This window comes from Mustela putorius, unplaced genomic scaffold (genome assembly GCF_011764305.1).
Source record: "Mustela putorius furo isolate JIRA1106 unplaced genomic scaffold, ASM1176430v1.1 tig00004007_pilon_pilon_pilon, whole genome shotgun sequence".
Lineage (NCBI taxonomy): Eukaryota > Metazoa > Chordata > Mammalia > Carnivora > Mustelidae > Mustela > Mustela putorius.
In genome coordinates, this window is record NW_025422145.1 from 12,176,918 (window position 1) to 12,191,765 (window position 14,848).

General features: G+C 53.8%; 1 protein-coding gene across 7 annotated transcripts in view; it reads left to right on the top strand.

Moving 5' to 3' along the window:
* The first annotated feature begins 3,609 nt into the window (after window positions 1-3,609).
* The window catches only part of TFAP4 (transcription factor AP-4), a 34,497-nt gene continuing 23,258 nt past the window's right edge, over window positions 3,610-14,848 (top strand). For 2 of the 7 annotated variants that reach the window (XM_004750526.3, XM_004750532.3), the window contains exon 1: window positions 3,618-3,719. The gene's annotated coding sequence lies outside the window, so the exon portion shown is untranslated. The other 5 variants (XM_045072004.1, XM_004750522.3, XM_004750523.3 and 2 more) reach the window with 5 other exon arrangements.

The window sequence follows — 14,848 nt, forward strand, 5'->3', positions numbered from 1 at the left end:
AGAGCTCAGAACTTCCCTGCCTCCAGCCATGTGAGGACATGGCAAGAATGCAGCCATCTGCAAGCAAGGAAGAGAGTCCTCATCAGGAACAGAATCAGCCAGCACTTTGAACTTGGACTTCAGCCTCCAGAACTGTAAGAATTAATGTGTGTTGTTTAAGCTACCCAGTCTGTGGTATTTTGTTAATAGCAGCCCAAGCTAAGATAATTGCTGACAGATACATTTGGGGGGCTCAATCTGGTTCTCCTAAACCTTCAACAATAGACATTTATTTATTTATTTATATAGATTTTACATCTTTATTTTTTAAGATTTTATTTATTTATTTGACAGAGAGAGAGCACAGCAGGGGCAGCTACAGAGGAAGAGAAAGAAGCAGACTCCCCGCTGAGCAGGGAGCCTGATGTGGGGCTCGATCCCAGGACCCTGGGATCATGACCAGAGCCGAAAGCAGAGGCTTTAACCCACTGAGCCACCCAGGCGCCCCAGTACCCTGCGATCTTGACATGAGCTGAAGGCAGTTGCTTAACTGACAGAGCCACCCAGGCGCCCTAGCAATAAACACTTATTAAACATCTCCTAGGTTCCCATTCATTCAGTAGATATTTATTAAGCTTCTATTGTGTGTTTATTCATCAACATTCACTGAGGGCCTACTGTGTACACTGGGCTAGGCACTGCCATCCGTGTCTTTAAGGAAATCTCTCGGTCTGGTGGGGACCCCTCCTCTGTTATCACTCAGAGGGGGCACAAGTCCCTCATTCACACACATGCACACTGCAAGAAGGGTGTCCTGCACAATATAGATGCTTAGTAAATGACTTGTCAATGCACAAGGCTGGGTCCAGAGAAACTCAGTGGTATAAGCACAGTTACTGTCTTTCCAGAGCCTTAATCTATTCAAGGCACTGAGAGTAAATAATACAAGACAGCATAAAGTGAGCCCAATGATCTACAATACAGATGTAGGAGAGACAACGGAACCGGAACCGGGATGGAGGAATGGCAGTAATCCCCACACTCCAGCCCTTGACCTTAGCCAAGCAATGGGATCTCTACATGCCTTAGTGTCCCTATCTGTGAAATGGTGATCATCATGTTTATTATGGGTTTGTGTGAGCCTCAGTGCAGAGAGCACAGGAGGGCTTCGAAAGAATGCAACAAATAGTAGCTATTGTTATTAAGGAAACCTGCAACCCACTGTGAGTGGGGGCCCAGGAACAAGGATGGAGTGACAGAGGGAGTGAGATCAGGGTGACTTATTAACCTTGAGCTGGGGCCTGGTGAGCTCTCTCCCGTTGGCTCTGGCTTGCTGTGCCTGTAGGGCTGGGGCTGACTCTGGGTGGGGTGTTTATTCTGGGAAGCAGCCCTGGCTGCTCCCTCACTCCCTGCTCCAGCGGGGAAGGAGGGCATCGAGTCAGAACTGAGTCCTGCGCTGGGCCTGGCAAGTGAGAGCCAGCCTACCTGTCCACGTGGCCGGCGCTGAGAATATCCAAGGGCCAGCTGAGTCATTCAGGTTCAGGACATGCTCTCCCCATAGGACTCACCCGACCCCCCAGGAATCCAGTGCTAGAGAACCTGAAATGCTCAGCTTTTGTAACTCTGGAGCTGAGCCCTGGATGTCAGCATGGAGGTGAGGCTCCCAGGGTGGGGTGGGTTGGGGCGTGAGGTGACATTGGAGGTGGGGATGTCCCTGTTGGTTTCTCAGGTCCTAGAAGAGCCCCTGAGCCCCTTCATCAGGTGGCTTCATGCACGTTCACCTGTACAGTCACACAAGCCTGGTACTTAAGCAGGGCCTAGGCTTGGCTGAATGTTGTCATCACCTTCTTAAAAAAATTTTTTTTTAAAAATATATTTTATTGGGGCGCCTGGGTGGCTCAGTGGGTTAAGCCGCTGCCTTCGGCTCGGGTCATGATCTCAGGGTCCTGGGATCGAGTCCCGCATCGGGCTCTCTGCTCAGCAGGGAGCCTGCTTCCTCCTCTCTCTCTGCCTGCCTCTCTGCCTGCCTCTCTGCCTACTTGTGATCTCTGTCTGTCAAATAAATAAATAAAATCTTTAAAAAAAAAAATATATTTTATTTATTTATTTGACAGAGAGAGAGAGCACAAGCAGGCAGAGAGGCAGGCGGTGGGGTGGGGGAGCAGGCTCCCTGCAGAGCAGAGAGCCCGATGCCTGCCGATATGGGGGTAGGGGGTGGGGGGGTGTCGGGGGAGGGGGGGTTGCTGAGACCATGACATGAGCCAGAGGCAGAGGCTTTAACCCACAGAGCCACCTAGGCGCCCCACCTTCTTGAAATTCTTAATCATTTTGGAACACAGGGCCTCACATTTTCTTTTTGCACTGGATCGGGCAAATGTGTGTAGCCTGTCCTGCCTTCATGCTTTGCTTTCCCCCAGTGGTAGCTTTCCCTCAAATGGAATATTCTTTTTTTTTTTTTTTTAATTTTTATTTATTTGACAGAACACAAGTAGGCAGAGAGGCAGGCAGAGAGAGAGGAGGAAGCAGGCTCCCTGCTGAGCAGAGAGCCCGATGCGGGACTCGATCCCAGGACCCTGAGATCATGACCTGAGCCGAAGGCAGCGGCTTAACCCACTGAGCCACCCAGGCGCCCTCAAACGGAATATTCTGATACATCCCTCAGCCACTCCCAGCCAGCTAGGAGGGCCTTAGGTAAGCCTGTTTCCTAAAAGACAGTGGGGGAGGTGGGGAGCGGGGGCACAGCTCCTGACCCCTCCTCCAACCCATTGGTACCAACCTTTCTGGAAAAGCTCAAGGCCAGCAGTGTGATAATGGGTACCTCCGTCACTCAACTTTTCTGAGCTTCTGGGCCTGGTAAATGTTGTACTTAACTTCAGTGGGACCGTTGAGAGGATTGAAAGAGGTAGTTGGTATAAAAGGCACAGTGCCTGGCACAGAATAAGCGGTCAATAAAATAGAACCATTATTTTGTTTTAAAAAGGAGTATTATTGGGGTGCCTGGCTGGCTAAGCCGTTAAGCGTCTGCCTTGGGCTCAGGTCATGATCCCGGGGTCTTGGGATCGAAATCGAGACCCGCATCGGGCTCCCTGCTGGTGCGGGGGGAGCCTGCTTTTCCCTCTCTCACTCCCCTTGCCTGTGTTCCCTCTCTCCCCGTCTCTCTCTGTCAAATAAATAAGTTAAATTAAATTAAAATGACTGTTATTACTCCCGCTAAATTGGAGGAAAGGAGAAAGGGAAGGGTCTGCTGCATCCCAATGGACCTGTCACAGGAAGGAGGAGCCGCCCCTCTCCTGGCCCCGCCCCTTTGCCTTCCGAGGGAGGAGACCCCCCGCCCAGAGCAGAAACGAGGGGGCGGAGGAGCGGGAGCGACACATTTTTGAGTTGTGACCAAGTGGAAACTCCCTCCCGGAGGCGGAAGCCGGGGGCGCCCCACTGGGGCCGGAGCCTCCGCCGGGGAGGGATCCGCGGCCCGGGGGCGGGGCGTCGCGGGGATCCAGGCCCCGCCCCTCACCCGCCTTATGAATATGAATAACCGACCCCGGCGAGCGGAAGTGCGAGGCGGCCCCAGCCCAGTGGCCCCGCCCCCCAGCCGCTGCCCCTCGCCCTGGGGGCGTACCCTACCCGATGACGCCCCGCCCCCCGCCCGCGCGGGGCCTCCTTCCGGCTGGCGCGCCCGGGACGTGACCTCGCGGGCGCGCGCCGGAGCCACCTTGGGGGAGGTGCCCGCGCCCCCCGCACAGGTAGGGCCACCCTTTGTCCCCGGCGCCGCCCCCTGGAGCCCGCGTCCCGTCGCCAGCCTCGGCCGGCGGTCCCCCACACCCGCGCGCTCCTTCACCAGCCCCGGGTCGGGCTGGCTGCCCCCCGGACAGGGTCGGCCCCGGGGCCAGTCTCCCTAGATGGGACTCCTTCACGCGCTCCAGCGCTCGCACACGGGGGTGAGGGGCTGGAGGGCGTACAGTGCCGCATAAGCCCTGCCCTCAGGGGGCTTACGTTCCAGGGCGAGAGAGGCCCGCGGGGTGAACCAGTAGACAGCCCGGAGTGTCAGAGAGTGTGAAGGCGAGGACAAAAGCCAGGAAAGAGAAGAGCGTCTATTCGGCAGCTAGGGAGGGTCCCTCTGGAGAAGCCTGGGAACAAGCCGGTGCCTGGGGTTTGACGGGCCCCTGAAGCGGGGAGGGTGGGGGGTGGCTGGAATGGAGGGAGGGGAGAATGAAAAGGATGGAGTAATGATAGTAATGGGTCAGGTATTGATCAGGTACAGGGCAAAGTACAAGGTGCTTGATGCATATAATTTCCATCCAGCCTCCGGACAACGCAGACTGGACAGTACCATTGGCTGAGAGGTTAAATAGCTTGACCAAGGTCATGCAGCATTGGACCCCAAGAAGATTGATATCATTGCCTGAAACACACCCAGAAGACCCAGGGTGGGGTGACCTTGCCCCAGACAGGTCCTCTACCCTGGGCCTCAGTTTCCTCCCACAGTACTAAAGGGAAAGTGTGTATGGGGGGCGGGGGGTGACTGACCTCCTGGAATGAAGGATGGGCAGACAGGGCCTTTTTTACCAATAATCATCCCCAAAGGCAGCCTGCTGGAGTGCATACCCAGCAGTAGGAGCCCTGAACCCCAGCCTGAATTCAGTGCACAAAACAAGGGTGCAGCAGGAGCCTTTGAGTATGTCTGTTCTCCCTGGAGCCTCTCATTGTCTGGGAAGCACTTGTCACCCCTCCAGGCTCTGGAGCAGGTACAAGTGGCTTCAGGGAGGGAGGGCGGAAGGCCCAGAGCCTGCTGCTTCTGGGAGTAGGGGGAGGGGGGAGCCCAGAGTGGCTGAGTGCTCCCAAGCAGTAACAAAGGCAGTGCCAGGCAGGCAGGCTGTGTGCAACTGCAGGACTAGCAGAATCACTCAGCAGCCCCATGAGCCCGGAGCAATTAAAACATACACATAAAATCCTCCCAAGTCTGCCCCGGCAAGGGGATCTCTGACTGCTGCTGCCCAGACGGGTTGGAAGGGGCCTCAGGGTTGCCAATCTGGGTTCTGCTGGCTGTGCTGACTCCTTCTGTGCTGTGGGAGCAGGGGAAATGTATTTGTGCTCCTCTGAAGATCTGCCTGTGCCTCTAATCCTAAGAAGGCCTGTGGGTTTCCAGTGGGGGCAGGGATGGTGAATCTTATGCAATCCGTCCCTTCTGCCTGACACAACTCCCCGTCTTGCCCTTTGGGCTGTGGCAGGAAATGTGGCTCTGAGGTTAGGAGTGGAACCCAGCTTTCTGTGTTCGAGCCTCAGGTCAGCAGTCAATCAGAGGTCCTGGTGGCACTGGACCACAGGGGGCACTAACTGTGAGGTGCATTTCATAGAAGAGAAAAAGGCTCAGAGAGGTTAAGTGGTTTGCTTGAGAGTGCACAGCTGTAAAGTAGCAGGAGATGGGATCCAAGTGCAAACTGTTCCAGCTCACAAGCCCTTTGGCTCAGGGAGTTGATTCATCCCAGCAGAGGGGATATACTTTTATTTGGCTAGGAGACACCCCCCCCCCCAATACAGATACTCTGTGGAGATGATGACCAAAGGAGACAGAGACACTTTCTGCTATTTCTGTAAACCTTTTTCCCTATTACACTGTCCTTGGGCCTTTTCCCCAGGCCTTTGGGTCTAGGCCAAATCAGTCAGTTCTTCCTCAGGGCGGGACTGGTATAGGTGAGTCCAGAGGCATTTTAGGACCCCTGAAAGGGTCATCCAGCCAGGGACTTCCTCCTTGTGAAGACTGGGGCTTTGGTCTTGGAGCTGGGCCCACAGGATAAATGAGTCCCCCTGGGCACCTCGGGCCCATTTGCACGGCCTGGCCTTGAACTAAGGGGACGGCTGGAGCTATGGCCACTGGCCAGGTGGGCTATGAGTATGGGGGTGCGCAGGTAGAGGGAGACGGGTCGTGAGACTTATGTGGATAGCATGCCAGGAGGAGAGGAGATTCGGTCCCCTCAAGTAAGCCCTGTGGGCCAGGTCTGGTGAACAGTCACTCTCTGAGCATTGTTTCATACTGAGTTGGTCCCTCCCTCCCTGCAGACTCATTGCCTCTCTGGCAATATTCTAAGTCTTAGAGCCCCAGCAGGCTGTCACACTGGGCTTGCTGGCCCAGCAAGTCTGGGGCAGAGCCCAGGGGTCTGCGTGTTTAACAGGTGGTCCTCTAACTCAACCTGGAAAACTACTGTGCTGGACCTCCCAGCCAGGCAGCCAGGAGAAACCCCTTCCGGAGCTTTCTAGCAGAACGGAGCCTGGTGTGTGTAATTGTTTTCCATGACTGGATTTAAACGCATTCCAGTCTCCTTTGGAGCCCTGTCATCAGCTGAGCTTCTCCCCTGTTTAAAATAAATGATGGAGTCTCCATCGATAGCCCTGTCTCCAGCCCTCCGCTGCCAAGTTTCCCAGAAGAGCAGTCCGCCCTACATCCCCCACTTACTTCTGAGCTCCTTGTTCTGTCCTGAGCTGCCCCTCAACCAGTTCTTGGCACAGAGACCTCTCAGCTGCTTCTCCAGCAGCCGGTGGTTCTGCGCACCTCCTCAGCCCTCTACGGTCTATACCGTCTTCCTGTCTGCCTGTGGCCCCTGAAAACAGGTGTTCCTTAAGTTTCCCTCCTTAGGCCATCTATTCCCTTTGATGAAGAGGCAGAAGTGAGGGGGCCGCCCATCTCTGTTTGGGAGAATCCCTGGTATTTTTGCTCAGCCTCTGGGCTGTGCCAGGCTAATTTTTATAGGGCCTAACTTGATGTCCCCCCTAGGCCAACCCATTGCAGCTCTTCTTGATAGACGCTTTGATTTGAGGGGAATCCCTTCACACCTGTCACCCTAAGGTGGTCCTACAGGTGTGGGTTCTGCGCGGCTCTGTCCCGAGGCCGCACACCCTCATGGAGGAACAGAGCACCTGCCATTAAGGGAGTCAGGTCAGGAGCCAGGCTTCCCCACCAGGAACCTCTGACTTCTTTAAGCTCTCCTTGATAAAAGGATAGGTATCCTCCCGTCTGTCTGCTCACTGACCCAAGTTGCCAGTTGGTGTTGGTTCGGGTGTCCCGGGCATGTAGCCTCAGGGTCTCCCTACCTCTTTCTTGCATGTTAAACTTCTTCTTTTTTTTTTTTTTTAACTATTTTTTTTTTAAAGGAGGTTCCACGCCCAGTGTGGGCTTTGAACTCAAGACCCTGAGATCAAGAGTTGCATGCTCTACCAACTGAGCCAGATGGGCGCCCCTCTCCTGCATGTCTAAGGTCAGCTTTCGCAGCATCTCATGCCTATCCTGCATTAAGGGTCGCTGGACTCCGCAGTAGCTTGCACCCTTTGCTGAGAGCCCAACACTGTACCCAGGAGCCTCCACTGAAGGGGAAAGTCCCCCTCTGGGCCAGGTCATCTGTCACCTGCTCAGGGATGGCCCGGTATTCTTGTTAGGGGCCATGCAGCATTGGGTCAGTGTCCCTGACCAGAGTTGGGTTGTTGGTTCAGATCCCTGCTTTTGGCCTCACCAGCCTTATGACCCAACAGACTCCTTGAGCTTGAAGCTGGCAATCATCCTGCCTCGTAAGGCTCTTGTGAATATGGGTGTTACATGACCTCGTCTGTAAGAATCCTTGGCACATAATAGTGCCTGGTCTATATTATCACATTTAATCCTCAAAACCAGGTGTATGGTCAGGTATATGGTCCCTGTTAGGCCTATTTTGTAATGGGGAAAGCCAAGTGATTCACCCAAGGGCACACAGCTATAAAAGAGCAGAAGTAGGATTCTGGTGTGAACCATTTCATTTCAGAACTGGAGCTTCTAACCCCTGAGCCCCCACGTCAGTTCTCTTTCTCCATCTTCTATCCATTCATTCATTCATTCATTCACTCACCACATATTTGTGGCATGCCCAGAGCTTACATTTCAGTGGGGGCACAGATAGAAAGAGATGTATAGGAACTCCTGTGGGAACTTCCGTGTGGCCTCTTTTCTTCCCTGTCTGCCCTGGGGTCGTAAACCAGGACTCTCCTCCCACCTCCCCGCTTTTCCTTGTACCTGAAACCCTCAAGTGGTAGACATTTGGCTGAATTAGACTGGATGTAGGTTTGATCCTTGTGACATGGATCATAGCAGGACCTGATGGAGGGTTTGAAGGGACTGGGGACCTGGGGTTACCTTGAGCCACATGGCAGGCTTGGTTCCTGAACTGCAAGCCAAACCCTGGGTGAGATAGCACTTTTCAGCCATAAGGATGGCTGTAACAAAAAAAAAAAAAAAAAGAAAGAAAGAAAGAAAAAGAAAAAGAGGGGCAGTAATAAGTATTGGGGAGGCTAGGGAGGAATTGGAGCCCTCACACTGTGCTGGTGGCAATGTCAGATGACAGAGCTGCTTTGAAACGGTCTGGCAGCATCTCAACCTAGAGACACCATCTGACCCAGCACTTACACTCCTAAGTATCTGCCCAAGAGACGTGAAAACACAGGTCCATGCGAAAACCTGTACAGGGATGCTCTCGGCAGCATCACAGCAGCCAAAAGGAGGAGACAACCCAGATGTCCATCAGCTGAAGATGAAGTAAATAAAAACCTGGTCCATCCGTACAGTGGAGTGTTCCTGGACACAAAAAGGAACGAAGCACTGATGCCTGTTACCACACGGACGAACCTTGGAAATGTGTTGAGTGCAAGAAGCCTGAACAAAAGGCCACGTGCTGTATGGTACCATTGATTCGAAGCATCCCACATTGGCAGATCCTTAGAGGCAGAAGGCACCTGAGTAGTAGGACTGGGGATGGGGGATGGGGGGGGCTCGGGAGGAACAGGAAATGCTAATGGGGACTGGGTGTCTTGGGGTGTTGAAAATGTTCTGAATTGATTAGACACAATATGGTGAAGATCCTGGAAACTGTTGGATTGTATGCTTTAAGATGGTAGCCTGCTACGTGGTTGGGGTTCTCTGGGCACTGCCTTGGTTCTAGGGAAATGATGGTGGAGACGTGCTCTGTAGAGATTTCAGGCTCAGCTTATGAGTCATCCCTGAGAGAGGCCCCCACCCCGGTAACCGCCCCCCCCACCCGCCCCCTGTCACTGGTTGTCTGTCTCAGCCCTTCTGTCTTTCCTTTATGGCTCTTCCCACCCTTGGGACTGTTTGCTCTCGCTGGACTGAGCGCCCTGATACCAGGCGCTGGTTGGCATCGTGTTTGGTTGTCCCACAGTAGGTGCTCAGGCACCTGCTGAGTGGAGGGACCCCACTATGCTGCTCACAGTGCGGGGAGGTCCCGGCCGGGGTCTGCGCTCGCTGCAGGAGAGAGAGTCCGAAGAGCAGATCAGGGTGTCTCCCGGCCCCAGTGGCTTTCTTTGTCTCTCTGTTGCGGTTCCAGGAGAATGTCTCTGGAAAGGAAGCCCAACGCCCCGGGCTGGCTGGGAAGAGGCAAAAAGGGGGAGGGGAGTGGGAGTGGGGGCCGGGCGGGCCTGGGGAGGAAGTCTGCAGCTTCAGGCTGCCGAGGGTGTGGCGTCTGTGTTTGCACCTTTGGAATGCAGCTGATTCACTCTGGGGGGAGCCCTGTGCAGCCGCTGCTGCCGCCTTGGATCTGACATCTGGAGGCTGAATTCCAGAAGGAGAGAGCCAGATTCCTGCAAGCAGATGCCAACTTTGAAGGTCAAACTAAGCGGTGGAGCTGCTTTAGGAGGAGGCCCAGAGCGTCCAACACTGCCCCACCCCAGGATTCTGGGAGAGGTGAGACCCAGCCCCGAAAGGACCAGATCCTCTGTGTGAACAGCCTGGGGCAGGGAGGCGAGAGATCTGCACTTAGACGTGGTTTCAGAGACCAGTCAGTGAACAGTTCCTGTAACTGCGTGGGCCAAGGGCCTAGCTAGTCCGACACTCTGCTATGGCACCAGGACCGTGGCCTCCCTCTCCTGGCCCAGTGTCCTCTGTGTTGCTCTGCTTTCCCGTCAGTGCTTCCGGAAGCCTGAGAACTCCCAGCTTGCCTCTCCTCAGGGCTCCAGCAAGCCCCTTGGCTTCTCAGGTCCCAGCTCATCTTATGCTGAGGGACAAGCCTAGCTCAGGAGATTGCCCCAGTACAGGGCCAGCACCCCTAGAACCACATGGAGAAAGTGGGAGTGACGGAGTCCCCCAAAGGAGCCAATGCCAGCTGGTGGGCAGAAACGGACCACACCCCCAATCTGCTAAGCTTCCTATGCAGGACCAGCTTCTGGGACACTGTTCAGCTTTTTTTTTTTAAGATTTTATTTATTTCTCAGAGTGAGCACAGGCAGACAAAGCGGCAGGTAGAGGGAGAAATAGGCTTCCCACTGAACAAGGAGTCTGATGCGGGACTTGATCCCAGGATGCTGGGATCATGACCTGAGCCCAAGGCAGCCGCTTAACAAACTGAGCCACCCAGACGTCCCTGTGCTCAGCTTTATGGCCTTAACCTACTGGGTGTCCTGCTGGCTAATTTCCTTAAGCTTTCAGAAGCTCATTTTCTTCATCTTTGAAATCTCTCAGGATTCTTTTAAGGATTGAATGAGACAGTGTGTGTGTAAATCCCTTGGGACCTTCCTGGCCCAGAGGAGACACAATGCTTACTAGTTCCCTTTCTCTTCCCTTTACATAGGTTCTAGGTTATTCTGTCTGGATATGTGTGGTCTGAAAGGGCCATGCATCTCGTGTGTGTGTGTGTGTGTGTGTGTGTGTATATATATATATATATATATATATATATATATATATATATATATTTATACTCACAGCAGGCATGGCCCTTTCCCTTCTGCAAGGCTTTTGTACTATCTGGCTTCTCCCCGGACAGGGTTGGGGACTACACAGGGTACACAGGGGAGAGGCAGGAGGGACAGGAGATGGGTGGGAAGAGAAGCCTATGTGGTGCCTCACCTGTGGGTCTACAGGCTCAGGCCAGCCTCCGGAGTCCCTCTGTGGGCCTTCAGCTCCTCCTGGGGCTGGAGGAAGGCCTGGGTTCTGAGGAGTAGCTGCTTCTGTCCCTCAGTGCCACATTAGCTGTGTGTCTGGCCCAGACTTGCTGATCTTGTATATTCTCTCACCTGTGGAACTTGGAAGTCTGGACCTTCTGGGAGGGCACAGAGCAGGCCTACTGCAAGCTTTTTGTTCCTATTTGTGAACTGAAGCAAAGCACCTCCCATAACCTGCTTGGGGCACACAGAGAGCTAGGGTGGCCATGCCCCCCTCCCCCCGGGCTCTGTACCCTCTACACCTCGCAGAAGCCTTTCCTGCCAGCCTTGTGCCCCTGGGTTATTCTCCCCACGGCCTTGCGTTCAGTAGCTCTGTGCAGAGCTGACATGGCAGTCAGGGGCTCCCACCATTGGTCACTTTCGTGTGTCCTGTGCCGTTAGCCTGACTCTGTCACTTGTCCCAGGTTGCCAGGACTGCTCTGCCCAGTTCTCTTCTGGGTGTTGAGCTTGTGAAAGTATGTTCATCTCTTTCATCACAGGACAGACTCTCTGAAGTTGAAGGATGTAGTAACGAGAGCTGCATTTTCTGAGCTCTTTCCAAGTGCTTTTTAAAAATTGAGATATAGGGGCGCCTGGGTGGCTCTGTTGGTTAAGCGTCTGACTCTTGATCTCAGCTCGGGTCTTGATCCCAGGATGGTGAGTTCAGGCCCTGCGTTGGCCTCCATGTCTGGGTATTAAAACAAATAATTAATAAAAATTGAGTTATTGGGGTGCCTGGGTGGCTTAGTGAGTTAAAGCCTCTGCCTTCGGCTCAGGTCATGATCTCAGGATCCTGGGATCGAGCCCCGCCTGGGGCTCTCTGCTTGGCGGGGAGCCTGCTTCCTCCTCTCTCTCTGCCTGCCTCTCTGCCTACTTGTGATCTCCGTCTGTCAAATGGAGAAATAAAATATTTAAAAAAAAATAAAAATTGAGATATCATTCACATGCCATAAAATTCACCCTTTTAAAGTGTACAACCTGGTGGGTTTTAGTACCTTCAGAGTGCTGCATCCGTTGTCATCTTCTAATTCCCGAACATTTTCATCATCCCAGAAAGAAACCCCTGCAGGGTCACCAGTTGCAACGAATGCACGGCTCACTTGGAGGGTGGGGACAATGGGACAGGCTGGGCATGTGTGTGTGGGAGGGGGGCAGAAATCTTTGTACCTTCTGCTCCATATGGCTATGAACTTTGAACGCCTCTAGAAAAATACAATTGATTAAAAACAAAAACAAAACAAAGATAAAAAGAAACCCTCACTCCATTAGCAGTCCCTGCCCCTTCCTCTCTCCCTCAGCAACCATCAGCCTGCTTTCTGTCCCTGTGGACTTGCCTGTTCTGGACATTTCATATTCTGTGGCCTTATGTGTCTGGCTTCTCTCACTGAGCGTCGTGTCTTCATGGTTCCCCCGTGCCGTGGCAGGTGTCAGCGCTTTGTTCCTTTCTGTGGCTGGATACTTGTTTATTGTTGCTTTGGCTAGATTGGAATTTGTTCATTCCTTCATCCGTCCGTGGACATTTGGGCTGTTTCTACCCTTTGTGAATAACGCGGCTATGAACGTGCATGTGCAGTTTTTTTGAAGAAGGATTTTTGTTTTGTTTGAAAGATTATATTTATTTGGCACAGAGATCACAAGTAGGCCGAGAGGCTGGCAGAGAGAGAGGGGGTAGCAAGCTCCCTGCTGAGCAGAGAGCCTGTTGTGGGGCTTGATCCCAGGACCCTGAGATCATGACCTGAGCCGAAGGCAGAGGCTCAACCCACTGAGCCACCCAGGCATCCCTAGAAGGAGGTTTTCAGGGGCGCCTGGGTGGCTTGGTTGGTCAAGCCTCTGCTTCTTGGTTTCCATGCAGGTTGTGATCTCAGGGTTGTGAGGTCAAGTCCTGTCTCAGGCTCCATGCTCAACAGTGCCTGCTTAGGATTCTCCCTCCCTCTGCCCCACCCCGAGTGTGCTGGCTCTCTCTAAATAAATAAATAAATTACTAAAAAAGAAAAAAAGAAGGTTTTCAATCTAAGTGCTTTTTTTTTTTTTAAAGATTTATTTATTTATTTATTTGACAGAGAGAGATCACAGTAGGAGAGAGGAAGGGAAGAGATCACAGAGAGAGAGGAAGGGAAGCAGGCCCCCTGCCGAGCAGAGAGCCCGATGTGGGACTCTATCCCAGGACCCTGAGATCATGACCTGAGCCGAAGACAGCGGCCTAACCCACTGAGCCACCCAGGCGCCCCAGTGCTTTTTTTTTTTTTAAAGATTTTATTTTCATTTATTTGACAGAGATCACAAGTAGACAGAGAGGCTGGCAGAGAGAGAGGGGGAAACAGGCTCCCTGCAGAGCAGAGTCCCATGTGCAGTCCATCCCAGGACCCTGAGATCATGACCCGAGCCGAAGGCGGAGGCTTCACTAACTGAGCCACCTAGGCACCCCCAGTCCAAGTGCTTTTGGACAAACACCTCCTGTAATCCTCACAGAAACCCTGAACGTTGATGCTGGTGTGCTCTAACTTGGGCCGATCAGGAAATAAGCTCAGAGAGGAGAGTCAAGGTCATGCTGCTGGAAGCGGAGGGATTCTCTGGCTCCTGGTCACCAGGCAGGCTCCCGTGATGCCTGCTGGAGGTGTTTCCATCCAGTTTTAGCAGAGCCTTGCTGAGCACTGCCTCATAGTAAATGCTGCAGCGGCACTCCGTCATGTGGCCAGCAGCAGTGCCCTTGCTCTGGGGATGCACCTGGAGTTATAGGAGGACCCTCCTGCCACAGATTCATCCCCAGATCTGGGACCAGACATTTCCCGTGTCCTCTGGATGCTGCTGTCAGCCTATATCACCTTGCTTTCCTGGGGATCCCAGGGCTGCCCTTCTTGGATTTGGCCCATAGACCCAGGTTTACTTGCTGGTGAACTTCGCTTTTTCACCTTCCTAAGCAGCATGGTGGCTAAGGGTGCCAGTTAAACAAGCCCAGGTTCAAGTCTGCTCTGGCTGTGTGGCTTCGAGTGAGTTTCTTAACCTCTCTGAGCCTCTGCTCTTTGGCAGCGGTGGTCATAATTCTACCTGTGAATCCAGTGGTGTGGTGGATGAGAGGGCAAGAGAAGGGAGATGAGGAGCTCACTCAGTGCCCAGCACGCATGCATGCATCTCTCACACAGTGACCCGTCTCTGGTTGGTCCTCACTGTGAAGGCAGCCTGGCAGCCAGTCCAGGGACAGGGCAGGGAGCTTTGTGTGTCTCCCTGCCCTGGAGCTGTGGGAGGCTCCTATGACTCAGTTCTGCTCAAGGAGGGGGACGTCAAGGCCAGGCCTCTGAGGTCGGGACCCCAAAGAACCTTCCATTCTCTCTAGTCTGCCCTCTGTCCGGCTCCCCACCTGGTGCTCGGGGAAGCTGGGCGGGGCCCAGTGCATTCTCTGCTGGTTGCTTGGGTACGGCCCTTGGGCCCCTTCCCCTGATTTGCAGCACAGACTGACAGACTGGCTGCCGCCTGGCCCATGGGCCTGGATACTGGCTGTGACCCTTGGAGTGCCCAGCGAGTGTGCCGTAGCCCTGGGCACAAGGCAGGAAGGCAGCCATCCTGAGGCAGGAGTGGAGCCTTAGGGTCCTGCCAGGGAAACAGTCTCTTCTCCCCGATGCTGAGACTCTGCCTGTCCCAGCCCTGCCCCTCTCCTCCCTTCTCACATTGCAGCTTCTGCTGCTGCTGCTGCTGCTGCTGCTGCTGAGAGGCCACTGCACCAGACAGAAGTTAACCCCCGGTGTGCTGGTGCTGGCGGCGGCTTGGCCAGAAATGAATGACAGGGGCTCAAGGTCCAGAGGTGCTGAGGAAGGAGAAAGCCCACCTGACACCAGCCCCTTTGCTCCAGCCTGGATCCCCCCTGGGGTGCTTCTCTCTTCTCCTTCCTCCCTGTCTACCCAAACTTGAATCCACAGCCTTTTCTGAT